The 13,895-nt window shown below is 51.4% G+C and overlaps 1 long non-coding RNA gene across 1 annotated transcript; it reads right to left on the reverse strand.

Annotated features, from left to right (window-relative positions):
* Window positions 1-281: 281 nt before the first annotated feature.
* On the reverse strand, window positions 282-5,448 carry LOC132232957 (uncharacterized). Its single transcript, XR_009452521.1, has 3 exons — window positions 3,085-5,448; window positions 717-1,826; window positions 282-562 (listed from the first exon to the last, which is right to left on the reverse strand). It is a non-coding gene; the product is annotated as an uncharacterized LOC132232957 (long non-coding RNA).
* Window positions 5,449-13,895: the final 8,447 nt, after the last annotated feature.

Consider the following 13,895-nt stretch of genomic DNA (forward strand, 5'->3'; position numbering starts at 1 on the left):
GATGAATGGCTCACTTAGGGTTTTGTTGCTTTAAATTTTTCCAGAGACTTCTGGCCAGGTGGTTCAGTTGGTGAAGCGTCGTTTTGTACACCAAAAGGTTGCAAGTTCGATCCCCCATCAGCTTGCATATGGGAAGGCACCTATCCAAGTGTTTATCTGTCTGTCTCTCTCCCTCCCTCTCCCTCTCTCCCTCTCTCCCTCTCTCCCTCTCTCCCTCTCTCCCTCTCTCCCTCTCTCCCTCCCTCCCTCCCTCCCTCCCTCTCTCCCTCCTTCCCTCTGAACATATCCCTGGATGAGGGTTACATTTTTTTTTCTCTCCTGAGATTGAAATTTCAGAAGCTGTTGAGGAACCAGAAGTCCAATAGAGGTGTGCTGGGAGGGAATGACTCACCCACAGGACCTGTGGGCTGGCAGGCTGGATGGGGATGCCTCAAGGAGCCCTCACTGCCACCCATGACCACTGGTCAGCAGTGTATTCCAGATCCTGGAGGTGTCAGATGCTGTTTGTGCAGCTCAGTTCCTTCTCAAGATGCTTTTTAAAATTAGCCTTTTAGAATAACACCTATAGTATAAATAAACATTTGGAGTTTTCATACTGGAAGAGGGCTTTTTTCTTTTTCTTTCCATTTCACAATTGATGCTTACGTGCTTTACAAGGTAATATTGCAACCACCCGTTTCTTTAATTGCAGAAGTAAAGCTATTTATTAAACATACCCATGCTAGTGAGTTATGCCTGTGGGAAGAGATAGCACGAAGCACTGAGTCTACCCTGTAAACATCTCCATCTGGGAGAGTCCCTGAGACTGGTCTTGCGCTGAGGTGCTTGGCTGGCTCATGTGGCGGAGGCAGGAAGGAGTCCCACGACGGAGGAAGGCTGCTCGTGACTGGTTCCTGTGTCATCGTGCCCATAGTGTGGTGCGCAGGGGACACTGCTGCGTGCTTTGGCAGCGGTGGTGGTCTAGTGACTAGCATCTCAGCCTTGGACTGATGCTGGACAGCACAGCCTTGGTTAGGCTGTCATCAGACAGGAGGTGCTGGGTCCTCACGGGCAGCCCTGTTTCTCAGGCTCCCACTCCTGTGGGTAGAGGTGCCCAGAAGGGGTGTTTCAGGGCTGCTGAGGTCCCTGCCTGGCACCCAGGGGTTTGTCTGGAGGTATAGGCCTGCTGTGAGTCTAGAGCTGCTCCAGCCTTGGGACCTTGGCACTGGCTAGTCCTCTGTGGAGGAAGCTCTCCCCAGGTGTCCTTAGGGCTTTCCCCACATCCTCAGATGTCACCTTCCCAGCGAGTGCTTCTCTGTTGACGTACATTTACACCAATCCCATCCAAATTCTCCCCTCTCCCTTCCCTGCTGTATTTTTCTCACAGTGATTATCACCATATGACACACTGTAACCTTTATCTGGTTTCTATTTTTGGGGGGGTCTTTCTATTCCACTGAAATGTGGGCTTCTTGAGCGCATGGGCTCAGTTTTGCTCTTTGCTGTCTCTCCAGTGCCCAGGAGAAATGTGCGGCACACAGTAGGTGTTCGCTTAACCTTTGTTGATGAAGTGGATAAGAGCAGTGTGACCTCAAGAGCACTGCATTTGCCTTAAATCATCAAAGCTGCCGTGAGGTGCTGGCGGAGGCTGCCATGTCACATAAAGCATGTGACGGAGAAGCAGGGGTGTGTGTGTGTTTGTGTGTGTGTGTGTGTGTGTGTGTGTGTGTGTGTGATCATCTGTTGTTGTCATTTCCAAACTCCAGAGTTCTTTCTATCCTCCCTTGGATGTTGATTTCAAAATGACTGGTTTTTCCTTCTGGCTCATGAAGGCTGCTGCGTTGAATCTGAAACATAGAGGAAAGCAAAACTTTAAAAAATGCTTTAAAGTTTTGCGTGATTAGCTCTTACTACATTTCATTTTTTGAACTTTAGAGAGAGTATCCCTCTCCTGAACTATCTGAGCCTCCATCGCCCTCCTCTGAACAGTACTACAGCCCTTCAACGCTCCCTCCAAGCCCCTCACCAGCCCATGCTGTGGACCACAGCAGCCAGGGGGCTGCTCTGTTCCCCCAGCACTTGTCCAGCTCTGCCATAGCCACCCTCACAACTTTACCCAGCTAGTTCTGTAAATGACGTCGGGCTTGTCACCCCATTAAGATGTAGCTCATAGGGGCAGGGACCATGTTTGCCTAAGGCTGTGTTGTGGGACCATGGCTGGCACAGTGGCCATGTTTGTTGAGTATTTGGGTTAATAGCATAGTTGATTTACCTCTTTTAAGGAACTCTGATGAATAAAATGAGTGCATATATTTTTTTAATGAAATACCCGGAAAACCGTGGCTTTGAAGGGTCAGGTGTCCTTAGAGAAGTCACTCCACAGCCTGAGTTGTCTGCACTGGGCAAGTTAATGTCTCAGAGCTCCCGCTGAACTCCCCAGGGCTGAGGATATGGAATCGTGGGACATGCTATAACTGTGGCAAAAACAAGATATGCCTGCTGAGCTGGGTGTAGCAGGCGAGGGTGGCTAGAGAGGTTCCTGGGGTGACTCTTGGAGTCCTGGGAATTCGAGGTGGAGAGGAATGGTGCTTGTGGACCATGGGTGCTGCCAGCATCCTCTCCTTGCTTCTTCTCCTGGCCAGAGGGCCACCTTCCTCATCTTCCTGCATCTCTGCACGCTCCCTGTTCTCTCCTCGCACTGTGGTCCCCCCAACCAATGCAGGCACGACTCCACTCAGGCCCCAGAGCATTCTGCACTCGCAGAGCATGCTGATGGTGTCAGCCAGCTGCCAACAACAAAGGTAAGGTGACTGACTAGTGTATGTTAACTTGTAGTAAGGTGGCATGTGTCCCTAAAAGGAGAGGCTTAGGAACACCTTTCAACCTCATCGGAATTGTGCTTTGGGCTGAGTGAACTTGCCAGGCATCTTGTAAAGGTAAACTTAGCATCAAGTGCATTTGTGTTTACAGGTGGGAAAAACCTTGGCTCATACCTTTATCTTGTGACAGACTCTGTAAAGTATGAAGAACACACAAGATCTCGATCCTAGAACCACCCACAGGGTACAATGCTAAGAATACAGACACAGGTTTAAATCTTAATACCTTTTACCTGCTGTCGGGGGACGGGGAGGGTGGTTCTTTTCAAGAGAGGTGAGTCCCCATGGGGGCAGCTGTTCCAGGCCAGGCTGTATGTGTCCAGATGCTTTTCCTCACGTCCAGTTTCCTGGCTGGATATATTCTCATTCTGCAGTGGCTTGTTTTATTGTGGGATAATCAGGGCATTCTTCGTGGCAAACTAAAAAGCTCCTAGCTGTGCTTTTCAAATCCCTGCTCTGCGTTGAGTTTGTTTCATTAATTTAAAAAAAAAAAGGAAAAAAAATCCATAGGAATGTAAATCAGAAAGTATTGGGTGTAATCTTATGGGAAGTGAAATGTCATAGGCTGGCGTTTGGAAACAGCAATGTCGAGCAGAGTTGCAGCCCCGACTTGGATGTGTTGAGCCAGGAGTCCAGGCAGAACTGAAAAAGAAAGCAAGTGCTTGCGCCTGGCAATGTGTCCTTGGGCTTCAGCTCTGTGGCTGCTGGAGTGACGGGACTGCTTTCCCAGAGGCAAGGGGTTGTGCTGAGACATTGAGATGAGTGCATCTTTGCCAGGTTGGTGTTTTACCCTCTTGGGAGTGGAATGTGCATGTGGCTACTGAGGGAGTTGAGTCCTCTCACCCTCATTAGAGGTGTGCCCACTCCCACCTCAGCTTCCTCCAGCTCTCTTGGCCACTTTCTCTCCCTCCTCGAGCTTCCCGAGTGCCCATTCTGCTCAGTCCGGTATTTCTCAATGTAAAGTCACAGTCCTGCCCGGCGTTCTTACTGCGAAGCCTCATTAATACTGCTGTTTTATTCTGTTTAGGTCATGGGTGTAAGTTTCTTATTTCCCAAACACAGCCTTATGCCACACTAAGCCCAGAGCCACTTCTGTTCTCTTTGCTCCCCGGGCCTGGGGACTCCGCCCAGGCTCCTGCCACCCCTGGTCCGACATCTTGACCCCAGGGCATTGCCCCAACTGCACAGACTTCCCAGATTCCTCATTGGATCCCACCCCTATATCTAAGGAAGCACCGGTCACACACTCCCACGGGCCTGCCCCTTCCTCCTAACCCTCTGGACCCCCATTGTTCTTTAGGTAAAGCCAAAGGACCCCACAGGTCAGCTTTAGCCGCCTCCCTACTGGTGAAAATAATCACCATTTTCTTTAAAGGGGCCGTGGCCTGGAACAATGGCCGGAACTTCTGTGACATGGAATCGAGGGTTTGCCTCACCATTGGATGAAGAGAGCTGAACCATGACGTTTGCACTCACCAGGCTCAGGAGTTATTCATCAGCTCACTGCTACCTCAGAGACAGCTGTCAGGCCAAGTAGGAAAGATCAGAGGGGGCGGGGCTCATCTCCACCTTCAGAGCCCCCAGGGTGAGGGCTGAGGCCTCAGCCAGATCGGACCCTGGGCTCAGGGGGAACCAGTCTCGCAGGGAAGGAAGTTTATTGGACGCCAGCAGAGCTCAGCAGCAGGAGACACACAAAGGTGACCCAGGCCTGAAAGGGTTGGAGGGACACTGGATGGGACAGAGTCGGGAGCAGGTGAGCCAGGTGGGACTGCGGTGCTCGGTGCAGAGGACACCCCTGGGGGGCCCAAGGAGAGGAGTGGGGAGTTGGGCTTGTGCTGAGCCTCTAAATGTGAGGATGATCTGGAGAAGGGCACGTGTAGGGAAGGCCTCAAAGGACATACTACATGCCTCTTTTTGAGGCTCAGCAACTCTGAGTCATTTAAAACAGAGCTCTGCATGGCTTACCTTAAAAATCCATGTGAATTTTACACTTGAATCCTTGTTCCATTTTTTTTTTCCTTAATCCTCACCCGAGGATATTTTTCCCATTGATTTTTAGAGAGAGTGGATCAGAGGGAAGAGAGGAGAAAAAGAGACAGAGAAACATTGATGTGAGAGACATTGATTGGGTGCCTCCCACACACACCTCGGGCAAGGCTGGGAATTGAACCTGCAACCCAGGTACATGCCCTTGACTGGGAATTGATCCTGAGACCCTTCCATGCGTGGGCTGACGCTCTAATCATTGAACCACACTGGCCAGGGCTCCTTGTTCTATTTCAAATACAAAAATGTTTTCTCAAAATCCCCACAGAGGCCACCCTTACCTACTGGATCAAACACACTGATTTAGAAAGTTCGGGCCGAGAGCACTCTAGAGAGAGGTGCCCAGGGGCCAGGTGTTCATATGCACAACAGAACCCTGACATTCGAGTCAGGTACCCTTCCAGACTCCCGGAAGACACTCCAGCTCTCTGGGTACCCAGAACCTGCCGTTCACCCCAGATGTACCTGCTGCTGGGCTGACCTCCACCAGGACACGCAACACCAGAGTGGGCTTTAGAAGGGACCCTCGCCAGAACCGGTTTGGCTCAGTGGATAGAGCGTCGGCCTGTGGACTCAAGGGTCCCGGGTTCGATTCTGGTCAAGGGCATGTACCTTGGTTGCAGGCACATCCCCGGTCGGGGGCGTGCAGGAGGCAGCTGATCGGTGTTTCTCATCGATGTTTCTAGCTTTCTATCCCTCTCCCTTCCTCTCTGTAGAAAATCAATAAAACATATTTTAAAAAAAGAAAAAAAAAAAAGAAGGGACCCTCATACTGTGTTTCTCCCACGTGGCATGACTCTGAGCTCCAGGTCTGCCCAGGCATCACTGGGCTCTGAGGGCAGGACACTCAGCCCAGCGGCCGCCTTCACACTGCCCCCCAATGGTCCTAGCACGTGGCCCCACCACATCCTTCCAGAAGGGAAGTCACAGAGCCCATGACCCAGACTTGCCTCCAGGCCCACCCACCAGAGCCCAGAACTGCGGGTTCACCAGGGAAACCCTGAGACGTTGAAAAGCAAGCAGCTTTCAGGACAGGGTACACCAGTGGTCGGCAAACCGCGGCTCGCGAGCCACATGCGGCTCTTTGGCCCCTTGACTGTGGCTCTTGCACAAAATACCATGTGCGGGTGCGCACGTAGAGTGCGATTGAAACTTCGTGGCCCATGCGCAGAAGTCGGTTTTCGGCCTGGGCGAGTCTATTTTGAAGAAGTGGCGTTAGAAGAAGTGGGGGTACGTTCGCTGAGGTCGACCCCTCAGATTGAGGACGTTTTTAGCAAAGGCCAGCTTAGGAGTACCCTAATTAAGTTACTAACAATGTACCTACCTATATAGTTTAAGTTTAAAAAATTTGGCTCTCAAAAGAAACTTCAACCGTCGTACTGTTGATATTTGGCTCTGTTGACTAATGAGTTTGCCGACCACTGGGCGACACCACCCACCAGTTACAAGCCAGCCTGTCCAGCTTTGTCGCTGATGAGCAGCACGTAAGGAAATTCAAAAGCAGTCTCCATCGTGGAGTCACATCAGAACTCTGGCCAATTTCTTCCTGTGGACTCCTTTTAATTGGATGAGTTTCATTAGGAAACAGGTCCCAGGTGGCAGGGTTAGGACAGGACAGGCAGTACCGTATGAGAGCTGTGTTCTTACAACTGCACTCCACACTAGGTGGCTCATTGATGCCAGGATGGCTGAATCCCTGAATCCCACTCCCAGGGGGGGCCAAATGTTTGTGCACAGAAAATCCTATGCTTTTGTATTTAGATTTCAATGGGAGAAATTTGACAGAAAGACTATATCCCGCATTTAGATCAGGACACCGAACCCTCTTAGTTTCCAGTGGCCATCCCTTTTCCACTGCAACAAAGTAGTGGTGGTGTCCAATTCCTGGTGTGTTTGTGGAAATCCAGAAGTGATCCAGCCACGCTGCTGGTCTCCAGGGGAGGTCTGAAGCCGACATCCATGAGCCTGCGCCATGGGACCCTGGGGCCTGAGCACGGGGGCTGCCAGGACACAGAGATGAGGCCCTGGCCAAAGCCTAGACACGGTGCCTGCTGTCATTTCTCAAGAGAATAGGGAGGGCAAGGGCAGGGCAGAGCCCAAGTCACATGCTGTCCCAGGAGACCCCTGACCTAGGGTTCCTCAACTGAGGGAGGCAGTGAAGACAACCCTGACTGGGAACCCCGCGCCACCACTCCTCTCAGCTGCCCAGCAGTGTTCTGAGGACCAGGAAGGCATCCCAGCCTCTCAAACAGCCCACCCACAGACACAGCTAGGTGCTCCCTGCCCATGCTGCAGGCCCAGCGGTCAATCTCAGCCCTTAAATGCAGAATTGAATGCACTGCCCAGCCACGCACCGTGGATAAATTGGATGCTGCTTGTCCCTAAGGGCTGCCACTCCGACACCAGGTCTTGAAAATGGCCAGGAACAAATGTAGAAAATGACAGGCTCTCACACAAGATTCTCCACAGAAAATATCTCTGTTGACATGTCACACTCCAGCTCCTTTATAGAGCTGTTGCACTTGGCTCCTTTCGATCACTTCCGGATTTCCACAAACGGACACGACCACTACTTTGTTGCAACAGAAAAGGGATGGCCACTGGAGACCTGAAAGTAAGAGGGCTGAGTGTCCTGAGTTAAATGCAAGATATATTCTCTCTGTCAAATTTCTCCCACTGAAATCTAAATGCAAAAGCATAGGATTTTCTGTGCACAAACATTTGCAACCAACCTAATCAGAAGCACAGTTTTTATCTATTTCGAATTTGCACATAAACCTTCACCTATGCCCTCCCTTCTGCTTTGTTTTTTAGTTTCTCACATCCTTGACCAGGAAGAAGCGGCAGACCTCACCAACGACAAATGCGGAAACGGAGGCCCAGAGACCAGACGCTTGTCCCAGGCACCCGGTGCACACGGCAGGGATGGGGCCTCGCACAGCCCACGGGCCGCAACGTGCACGAGTGTCAGCTGGTTCTGACTTCGTTTTCCCTACAGGAGGCCCCACAGTGCCCTGTGTGCACCGAGATCGGAAACCCTCCGGCACACTCGGGGGATAAAGGAAAAACAGGGCTCCACGTAGAGACGAGGGTGCATATGTCAGGGCTCCAGGTCATTCCGACCCTCAGTACTGCCCCTGGACACCTACCCTGGAAACGAAACCCTCAGACATCAGGACCCTGACCCCCAGGTTGCCTCCCCAGCTGCAGGCAGACACTGTTCAGTGTAGCTTTGAATTTAGGATGACACACACGACTCAAATGAGGCTCCCCAGAAGCAAACACCCCTACCAGTGAGCCTCCTGAGGAGGCTCCTGGAACAACTGTGCCTCAGATTATCGGAGGGAGTGCCACCAAGCTCCAGGAATATGGAGATGGTTCACAGGGCCCATTCAGTTCAGCAGGTCCCGACCCATTTAGAGACCATCACCCGAGGGCGGAGGACAGTCGTGAGCAGAAAGCCATGGTGGACCTGCCACCTGCCCAGGTCACAGCTGCTATGAACATTTACGTCACAAGGCAAGAAGACACCCATCTGTCCAGTTTTATCAGGTACTTCCCTCCCGAGAGACATCTCAGGTACAGAGCTTCTGCATGTAAATCCCCTGCAAATATCATGTGACCATGAGTGTGGGTGTTTAACATATAACTGCTGGCATTAGAAAATCAACTAGAGCCCTAGCTGGTTTGGCTCAGTGGACAGAGCGTCGGCCTGCGGACTGAAGGGTCCCGGGTTGATTCCAGTCAAGGGCACATGCCCAGGTTGTAGGCTCGATACCTAGTAGGGGGTGTGCAGGAGGCAACCGATCAAAGATTCTCTCTCATCACTGATGTTTCTCTCTCTCGCCCCTCCTCTCCTCCATGAAATCAATTAAAAATGTATTTTAAAAACAAAATCATGCCCTTGCTGGTTTGGCTCAGTGAACAGAGGGTTGGCCTGAGGACTAAAGGGTCCCAGGTTCAATTCTGATTAAGGGCACATGCCTGGGTTTCGGGCTTAATCTCCAGTAGGGGGCATGCAGGAGGCAGCCAATCAATGATTCTCTCTCATCATTGATGTTTCTAGCTCTCTCTCCCTCTTCCTTCCTCTCTGAAATCAATAAAAAAAATATTTTAAAAAATCAACTAGAGATGGAAACAGGTGGGAATCATGACCCCCCTGGGGCAGGCACCAGTTATAAGAACCCAGGGGCCCTGGCTGCAAACAGTCTGTGGGGGCTCTGCCAGCCTGGGAATGGGCCTCCTCAGGGCCAGAGTCTCCAGTCCCCCTGGGCACCAGCCACTTGGAGGTAGGAGGCAGGACACTGCAGACAGGACACCAGCCAGGGGTTCATACCTGGCCCACTGCTCTCTCGAGGCACCTGAGCCCTCACCACCAGCTGTCTCCACGGCCACCGCCCTGCTGGCTCCCAGGTGGCCTCTGCTCTCTTCCTGCGCTCGGCCCTGCTGGCGGATCCAGTGCAGAGTCCACCCTTCCTTCGCTCTGGGGCTGACGGGCAGGCCTGTGACTCCTCTGCTCCCTAACCCCCTCCTAAACTTTTGTATAGAAAACTGTATAAAAATTATGTGTTCTATTTAATTCTTATACTTTTGGGCTTGTAAGTGGCTTTTGGTACTTCGCACAATAAAAAAAATTTTTGGCCCTGACCGGTTTGGCTCAGTGGACAGAACGTCAGCCTGAGGACTGAAAGGTCCCAGGTTCGATTCCGGTCAAGGGCATGTACCTTGGTTGCGGGCACATCCCCAGTGGGAGGTGTGCAGGAGGCCTCTGATCGATGTTTCTCTCTCATCGATGTTTCTAACTCTATCCCTCGCCCTTCCTCTGTAAAAAATCAATAAAATATATTTAAAAAAAATTTTTTTGGAAGATTTTTTTAAACAACTAACTAGGACTGCCTGGGACTCAGCGCCCCTTATCTGTTTTGAGATACCTCAGCCTATCTATTGGCAATGAGTGGCTGGCCCAGCTCATCCTTCCAGAACCATCCCCGCACACCTGAACTCACTTCCAAAGCAGGCCAAGATCCTGGAGGCCCAATGCTGAGGAAACCAGCGCCCACCAGAACACAAGTGTGGGAGAGACAGTGGGGGCCCCCCCACTTAGATGCCACCCGGATGCCTTGAGCCTCTCCCAACACACACCACCAGGGCAGGTGAACTCGGGAGCGGTGTTCTCCAGTTTCTTGCAAGAAACCTCCGTGACTGCCCAGGAACCGGTGCCCCTCCCCCAGGCATAGGCTCCTGTGCAGGCAGCAGGGACTGCCTTCCAGGACCTGTCCTAAAACCAGCCAGGGGCTCCGAGTGGACAGCAGGAAGAGGAGCCAGGAAGCAGGGGAGACCGGGTGTGTGGCTGAGGTGGGAGCTGGAACCACGAGGCTGGGTAAGCCAGTGAGGCTGTGTAAGAGACATTGACAAAAGACATCATGAGGGGGAGACGAAAGCATTTTGGAACATTCTTTCTAAAAGAACAGAAGTAAGATAAAGACTATTAAGAGCCGACTCTACGGACTGCAGTAACCCAGCTCCAAGCACTGGGCAGGGCAGGTGCTCCAGTCATCGTCTTCCTTAATGCTCACAAGGCCGCCATGACAGAGAGGCACATTAACCTGCCCGAGCCACACAGCCAATTAAGTTGTGGGCGGAGTCGGTCAGGGCCAGAGTACCAGCCGGGTTGCTCCATCCCACCCAATGCCCACATCCCACCAATTCTAGACTGGAATGTTCTGGGTGCTCTGTAGTGTGGGGACAGATGGCAATTAAGACCCGGTGAGAGCACTGGTGCTCAGAGGCCTGCTGGCACCCAGGCCACACAGACGCCCCCTGGTGCCAAGCAACCAGCTCCTTTAGAGGACTTGGAGGACTGCTGGCCCAGTGACTGCTGACCTGGAGAGTCCCTGGAAAGGAGCCAGGCGCACCGCTCACAGGTGAAAGCAGCCACTGACAACCTGGCCACAGGGAGGCATCTCTGTTCCCCTACAAGTCTACTGGCAAAGTCAGTGTTCTGACCGCTGCTTAAACTAACACCAGTCACTGCTGCTGGAGGAGAGGAACAGAAGGATCCATGTTCAAGGGGCAGAAAGAGGAACTGCTGTGCGGCCGACACCACTTCCTCCCGCTACCCCCAGATGACTGAGGGTGGGACAGCCGATGGCCTGGGGGCCGGTGCCCTGAAGCAAGCTCTTCTCACTCCTTTTTAGGACTTTCCAGCACTGACTCTGGGGCTGGCTCAGGTCGGAGGAGCCTTCTGGTTGGGCACCTTGTGAAGAGGTGACCACTCCTCTGGGAGCAAGCACCTGCTATACTAGGGGAGGAGGGCCGCTCCCAGGACACGGGGCCCATTCCCTCAGGTCCTGAGCCGACCTCGAGGCGTGGTCAGGGCTAAGAACGGACCCAGAGCCCCATCCTCCAGCGAAGTGTGAACTGACACGCACCAGTGTCTCAGGACACCCACTCGTGGCCTCTGACAGGCCGGCGCACAGCTCTCATCAGGACGGGAGACACGCGTAAGAATTCGGCCAGTTCGCCCTTCCCCTCTGATCTAGTTACACTAAACAATCTACCATTTCCACTCAGAATAATCCCCACTTCTCTTGCCAAGTGGCTTAAAATATCGTATTTCCACCCACAGCCCCGTCACTTACCCCGTCTTTAAAATTCCTTTCACTATCTTTCCAATCCTGACTCTTGCCAACACCAAGTACACCTGGAGTGAGCCCAAGCAAAGAACTGAAAAGGGCAAGTCAGAAGCACCATGACGGCCCCTCCCCTCAAAGACCCATCTGCCGCCACAGAATCTGCAACCCCAAAGCCAGGACAGCGGCCCTGTCAGGACCAAAGCAAATGGGCAACCCACAGCTTTCTCCCGACGGGCTCAGCCGCAGAGACCAAAGCCCCTCAAATCTTCCTTCATCTGAGTGGTTTACCCATCAACAAGGAGTCGTATTTCCTGTTGCCCTTAAACTCCCAAGGTATCTCCACACTGAAACGGCTGATTCAGCTCTAAACAAGGTCTAACCTGTTCATTAATACCTATGGGCCAGGTATCTGGAATACAGAGACACAGCCAAAGTGAATCACAGCAAGTATTTACGAAGCACTTCCGGGAAGGAGTCTTACACCCGGCCAGCCCCTAAGGGAACCTGGAAGAGAACAGTGACCCAGGACAGACAGCCCCATGGAGGAAGCCCCAGGAGGAAGAGAATTCACACTTACACTGTCCATAAAGAGAACCCATGGTGGCCATGGGCCCAGAGTCAGAACTGGAGACAAGAAGGTAGGGGATGGTGGGCACTGGGTCCCACTCAAGCTCAGTCCTGAGAGAGGGAATGTGAAGACTTAGGGGAAGGGGGACCAGTCGTAGCCCAGCTCCCCACCTCCCCTAGCAACCCGCCTGCCCACTCCTAAAAAAGCACTCTGAAAATGTCCTGTAACTCCAACTCTCCCACATGGCTTCACTGACTGAGCTCTCCACCAGACATTCTTCCCTCAACAGCAGGCCACAGGCACTCTCCCAGTGACCTCCAAACCCTTGGAACTCCTCCCCTAGATCTCCCCACCCAGCCCCTATCCAAGCACCACCTTCTGCAAGCCCAGGTGCTCAATAAACACTAGTCCAGGGCCCAACTCCGTAATCCTCCCCATTTCCCGAATCCTCAGATTCCTCTCTCAGGGTTTAGTGACTCTCTGGGACATTTTTGTTGTAATTTTAAAAAATCCTTACTCTAGGATATGTTTTATTGACTTTAGAAAGAGAGAGAGAGAAACATCTATCAGGGTACATACCCATCACAACTAGTATGTGTCTTGACCAGGAATCAAACCCGAGACCTTTCCGTGTACAGGATGACACTCCAACCAACTGAACCACCCCTGGCCAGGGCTCTGGGACATTCTTTCTTCAAAACCAAGGAGAAAAAAACTAAGAGACCAAGGATCTTACACATTTTCTCATTTGAATTAAAAAAATCCCACTACTATGACTAATGTGAATTAGCATTACTCTGACAAATTCACATTATCTGTGACTAAAATTAACCCTTATTTACTATCAACTATTTTATGAGACAGAAACTGTAACTGCTACATTACTTTCATGTTATAAATTTGTTTTACATTTTAGAAAACCAATATGGCTAAGTGGATGATAACTGGAAAAGCAACAACATAGACATATTCTGATAGATTAATTACCCTCCCCCAGAGAACTATTACAGTAAAGCATGAATTTTTAAAGTAGTCTTGAAATAGTCAAAGGGACGAATGGACCTAACTGTGCAAGCTATAGTTAACTGGCTCAGAATCGGTTGTTTCAGTGTTGAATAGACATCCGTGGCCTCAAAACAACTCGAAGGACAAGAGCAATTTAAAATCTGACTCAATATACGAAACAGGAACGCTGGAGTAGAGATGCTGGTGAATGACCACTAAGACCCACTGTTTAAAAATAAAAACAAAACAGTAAAACATACACCCACACTATAAAAGGAAAATCATAGCTCACGAAAGCCTATTTCTATCCTGCAGATGACTGTCATTTTCTGGGAGGTCAGTTCTCTCAGAGAACTTGCTCAAATGAGCAAAGGAAGTATCTGAGGAGTGGGGGCGCGGGCTGGAAGGTGGGGAGGGAGAGGACCAGAGGACTGGCATCTCAAACTCCGATTTTATCCACGAGTGGTGGTTTTGCAGTAACTCAAGAGTTCTGGTTTCCTGATCATAGGTCATGCCACCCTGAGGATGGTCTCTGGCATGCCTCTCAAACGTGAAGGATGTGAAGTTTTTCGGAAGCCTTATGCCTGGCAAGTGCTGGGCTGGCAAGGAATGAAGCCAAGTGCTACTGCACAGGCCCAACCGCAAGACCCAGGAAAGTAAGAGGAAGGCTCGTGAATTCCCGAGGATGAATATAGGTAATAACTGTTTTCCAACAGCCTTTTCTGAGTTTCAATCCTATGCAGCTTGCACAGTTCCGAGATACTCTGCCTTAACCACAGCCTC

Source organism: Myotis daubentonii, chromosome 4, assembly GCF_963259705.1.
Source record: "Myotis daubentonii chromosome 4, mMyoDau2.1, whole genome shotgun sequence".
NCBI lineage: Eukaryota > Metazoa > Chordata > Mammalia > Chiroptera > Vespertilionidae > Myotis > Myotis daubentonii.